The sequence below is a fragment of the Chelonia mydas genome, chromosome 13 (assembly GCF_015237465.2).
Source record: "Chelonia mydas isolate rCheMyd1 chromosome 13, rCheMyd1.pri.v2, whole genome shotgun sequence".
Classification (NCBI taxonomy): Eukaryota; Metazoa; Chordata; order Testudines; family Cheloniidae; genus Chelonia; species Chelonia mydas.
The window spans coordinates 33,174,798-33,180,360 of record NC_051253.2 but is presented as its reverse complement, the minus strand read 5'-3'; the positions used below and the strand labels follow the sequence as shown (position 1 = coordinate 33,180,360).

At 42.4% G+C, this 5,563-nt stretch overlaps 1 pseudogene; it reads right to left on the bottom strand.

Annotated features, from left to right (window-relative positions):
- Positions 1–3,941: 3,941 nt before the first annotated feature.
- Positions 3,942–4,897, bottom strand: LOC102940355 (annotated as a pseudogene).
- Between the last annotated feature and the right edge of the window lie 666 nt (positions 4,898–5,563).

The following is a 5,563-nucleotide window of genomic DNA, read 5'->3' as shown; positions in this document are numbered from 1 at the left end:
ATTTATTCCAAGGTAAGTGAGAAGGGAATCAGTGCCTAGAAAACAGAGTGACTGGACACATTACAGACACATACGTTGACCAATATACTGATGCTAGCTAGAGATTATTAGAAAAGTTAGTGGACAGAAGGAGAGGCAGAAAAATGAATGACATGGTTAGACAGATGAATAATAGCTGATAGAATCATAGAATATTAGGGTTGGAAGAGACCTGAAGACGTCATCTAGTCCAACCCCCTGCTCAAAGCATAGACTTCATAGACACATTAAGGAGAAGATTTTCAATCCACCATGGTCATTTAGACACCCAATTCTTATTTAAATTAGTGAGAATAGGCCAATCTAATACCTTCAGTAGCACTGAAATCTCAGCCTACATGAATAGACGGGGGGTATATATGACAACAGACAGCTAGACAGAGAGACAGAGTCCTGCAACTCTACATTTCCCTTTGCACTACTGGTTATGTCCTGCCCTGGTGAGTAAATTTGACTGGGTATCATTGAGTTGCTCTGTTCCCATAACTGCCACAGTGCTGCAGTACGTGACTCACTCACATCAAAGCCCACAGAAGGGTAAACACCTTTAAATCCCTCCTGGCCAGAGGAAAAACCCTTTCACCTGTAAAGGGTTAAGAAGCTAGGATAATCTCGCTGGCACCTGACCAAAATGACCAATGAGGAGACAAGATACTTTCAAAGCTGGAGGAGGGGGGGAGAAACAAAGTTTCTCTCTGTGTGATGCTTTTGCCGGGAACAGAAAAGGAATGGAGTCTTAGAACTTAATAAGCAATCTAGTTAGATATGCGTTAGGTTCTGTTTTGTTTAAATGGCTGATAAAATAAGTTGTGCTGAATGGAATATATATTCCTGTTTTTGTGTCTTTTTGTAACCTAAGGTTTTGCCTAGAGGGATTCTCTATGTTTTGAATCTGATTACCCTGTAAGGTATTTACCATCCTGATTTTACAGAGGTGATTCTTTTACTTTTTCTTCAATTAAAATTCTTCTTTTAAGAACCTGATTGCTTTTCATTGTTCTTAAGATCCAAGGGTTTGGGTCTGTGTTCATCTATGCAAATTGGTGAGGATTTTTATCAAGCCTTCCCCAGGAAAGGGGGTGTAGGGTTTGGGGAGGATTTTGGGGGGAAAGATGTTTCCAAGTGGGCTCTTTCCCTGTTATATATTTGTTAGACGCTTGGTGGTGGCAGCAATAAAGTCCAAGGGAAAAAGGTAAAATAGTTTCTACCTTGGGGAATTTTTAAGCTAAGCTGGTAAAAATAAGCTGAGCGGGCTTTTCATGCAGGTCCCCACATCTGTTCCCTAGAGTTCAGAGTGGGGAAGGAACCTTGACACATGCCTAAAAATGGCATTTCAAATGTGCCCAACTTGGCTCCCATCAAGGCCAATGAAGGCTTTACCATTGAAAGAGTGTTAGGCCACCACTGAACACCTTCATAAATCCCCTCCTGATGTGGTCCAGGGAGGAAAACCTGAGGCTGGATGATCTCCATCATTCCCTCAGGTTGCATAGATGAAATATCGTTTCCTATCTGGTCCCAACTGAAGTAACCTGGTTCTGAAATCCACCTGCCTCTGCTTAAAGGTCCAGCCAAAATATTCCACTTAATACAGTGACTGGAATTTTCTAAAAAGAGCCCAAGAGAAATAAGGTGGGGGTAATATATTTTATTTGACCAACTTCTGTTGGTGATAGAGACAAGGAGTTCGTTCATTAAAAGCTATTACCTCACACACCTTTTCTTTCTAATATCCTGGGACTGACATGGCTATAGCAACCTTGCATCCCCAAGAGGAATAGGAACTCAATTTTCATTAACTTTCCTACTCTTAGTGCAGTGCCTTATCCTGAAAACCAAAATACCTCCATGAAACCTCACATCTAGACTGATTATAAAGTCTCTCGTGTCCAGATGGTACTTTTAAATAAACAGAAAAATAAGTCCTAATATTAATTAGAGATTGTGATGAAGTGCCGGGGGGGGGGGGGATCTTCTTAATGATTTGTATGAATATTGTGTGCATGCCTTGTGCATGTGTTGCACGATTAACCAGGCGGTGGGATAACAGTGTTTGATCTTTGCAGAGACCTCTCGAGGATTGGGTCTGAGTGTGGCTAGCTGCCAGGACCCCAGACAATGGCTGCATATTCTGTAACTTAGCAACTGATGGCCGGGGAGGAAGGGGTAATCTCTACAAGAAGCCAGCCAGGTACAATGAGTTGGAGAACAAAGAGAGAGAGAGAGGTGGAGGCCAGGTGACAAGTTTTGCCTGGGAACAAAGGACAGAGGGACAACTGGACATGACTGAGGGTGGGCTGTTAGAAGTGGATCCATCTCCTGGTTTTGGGAGCTCTAGGGGGGAGCCAGAGGGCACTGCGTCTACCCAAGATGGGCTTTACTGTAACTTTCTGGCTTTTGTGCTAACAAAGAACCTTCCTACACTGTTTTTCAGACAACTAATAAACCTTCTGTTTTACAGTACTGGCTGGGGTTCATTGCTCACTGGAAGTTGGGGGTACATGGCCCTTTTGGGGGTGTGTAAGTCTTCCCCAGGTGTCTTACCCAGGTGGACTGACTGGGGGGAGCCCATGGCAAGAAACAGGGGTGCTGAACACTCCAAGGTCTGTCCCAGGAGGCACTGAAGCCAAGGAGGCTTACCTTAGTGAAAGTGCACCCTGTGGGGTTGTCACACTGAAAAGGGTCCTGACTGAGACTGATTGGCAGCTGTTCCAGAGCACCAAACCTGTGCACCCATGACAAAGGTTAACCATTTTTTCAAAGAATTATTTACGTAATACATTTATATATGATTTCAGCTTGCCATTTGCTTGTACGTATTCATGTTTCACAAAATAATTCCCATGGGTAATTTGTGCTCTGCAGACAATGTGAAAATTTTATATTGAAGCACGAGACATCTTTGGTAGCTCTGATTGATGATACAGGCCGCATGATGTTGCTTGTTATAGCTGGTTGAGAAATGCTAGTTATTTTTCACTGGAAATTTTTTAAAATACTTTCTGTGAAATTTTGTGGACTTTGCTCAAGAAAAAAGAACCAAAAACTGGAAAATGTTCAGTTTTCTACAATTATTTTCAGTAAAATCACTTATCTGGTAAAATTTCCATTTGTTTTTGGAAAAACCTTATTTTTAACTGAGAAACCAGGTTTTTTATATTAAAAAACAAAACAAAACACATTTTCCAGTTTCAGAGTTTTTTGCTGAAAAACCGGAAAATTTAGACCAAAATAAAAAAGCTTTGTTTTGTTACTTATCATTAATTGTGTTTATTATGGTAGCATCCAGGGATCAGCCAAGATCAAGGCCCCATTGTGCTCAGCTCTGCACAAACACAGAATAGTAGACAGTCCCTTGCAATCTGAAGAACACACAAGCAAAAACATCAATGGGATGGTGGCAAACGCCATGTGAGTGACACCATTTCTTTCTCCGTTGGGTGGGTTTAATTAGGAGGGTATTAGTGAAATTGAAAGACAAGGGAAGGGAGAAGGAAGAGGTGGATGGAGCAGGGAAAATGTCTGGGAGGAAAATATAAGGGGCAGGTGCAGAATGAAGCTGAGGTTAAGAGACTGTGAGATGCTGGGAAGGGGAGAGGGTGTTGGAACAATCTATATCGGAATTGTAAGCTAGCAACACAGGAATAACACATGGGTTCTCGGTTGTTTTGTCCCAAGAGAGCACAAAGACTTGATGGTGCCACTCCATGCTCAAGTTGAAGTTCTGCTCATACGAATAGGCTTTAATAGATTCTGAGATTTTAAGGCCAGAAGGGACCATCATGATCATCTAGTTTGACCTGTGGCATAACACTGGCCAGAGATTTTCGCTCAGCGATCCCTGTGTCAAGTTCAATTTTGTTTTTTCCATTTTCTTCCTTTCCCACGCCCTCCATTTCTAACTAAGTGTGCTGATGTTTCTGCGGAGGAACTCCTTTGCTGATCAAAGTCTTCTTCAGGGCCTCTTTGACCTCCTTGTTCCTCAGGCAGTAGGTGATGGGGTTGAAGAGTGGGACAACAATGGCATAGAGAGCAGAAACAATGTTGTTGGTGTTGTAGGATGGAAGGGCCTGGGGCTGGACGTAGATGAAAATGCTGGCAGCATAGAAGATAACGACCACAATGAAGTGCGACGCACAAGTGGAGAATGCTTTCTGGCAGCCCCATGTGGAGGGGATGTGGAGAATAGTGGAGATGATACAAGCATAGGAAAGGATTATTACAGAGAGGAGAATCAGCAAGATAAACAGGGCAGCGACAAAATCTGCCAGTGCTGCCCAGGTCATGTCTATGCAGGCTAAGTTCAAGAGAGGGACACATCACAGAAGAAATGGTTGATGACATTTGGACTACAGTATGTCAGCTGAGATATAAGAAATACCTTCCATGCAGAGATGAAGAAGCCACACAGCCAGGACCCAGCTGCCATGCGGATACATAGAGCCTGGCTCACAATGGCAGGGTAACGAAGTGGGTTGCAGATGGCAACATATCAGTCATAGGCCATGACGGCCAGGAGGATGAACTCAGTGTTCCCCAAGCCAAGGAAGAAATAGAGCTGCATCATATAGCCTATGAGCGAAATGCGCTTGCTCCCCGACATGAAGCTGACCATAGTCTTGAGCATGGTGACTGTGACGTATCAGATTTCCAGGAAGGACAGGTTACTCAAAAAGAAGTACATAGGGGAGTGGAGTTGTCAGTTCACCCGGATCATCACAATGATGATGCCATTTTCCAGCACTACTAAGGCGTAGGCAATGAGAAAGCTCATGAAGAAGAGGAGCTGCAGATGAGGAGCTACGGAGAACCCTAGGAGAATGAATTCTGTGGCACGGGTTTGATTTCTCATCTCCATGTCTGACAGCCAGCTCGGTAATAAACGTATAATCAGAACAACAACATATATACTACTAGTGATTATTGGTATGTTATCTATTGATCGATCTATCTATCCCCTTACACACACGTCTATCAACCGATCAATCTATCTGCCAATCTAATTCCGTACTTATCTCTCTCTCTCTCTCACTGTCTTTTTTTCATTTTATTGGCAATCCTTTTCACACTACAGATAATGTTAATACTAATCAGTGAGATTTTCAAAAGTGGTTCAGTGACTACTATTTAAAATTTCATTGACATTCAATAGCATTTGCGTTCCTAAATTACCGAAGTGAGTTTGGCACCTAACCTGCTTAGGTGGTTTTTAAAACCCCACTCGGTGCCTACCTGCATCTTTAGGTCCCTAAATACCTTTGAGAATCTGGCTCTTATGCATATTTGAAAAGCAACACTACTAATAATACTGGGTGTCCTCTGTGCTTATGTTGACACTGGTGAAGAATACATGACTTCAGTATGTAATAATGATGAAATCAGTACACAGGTCATTACTTAAAGATTTGAACTGAAAAAAGGGATAGTCTCTAGAAACTATTGTAGCATAAATGTTTGATTAAAAACAACAATGATAATTGTCTATGTGTTTGTACAGAGCCTACTACAATGGAGACCAGAACAA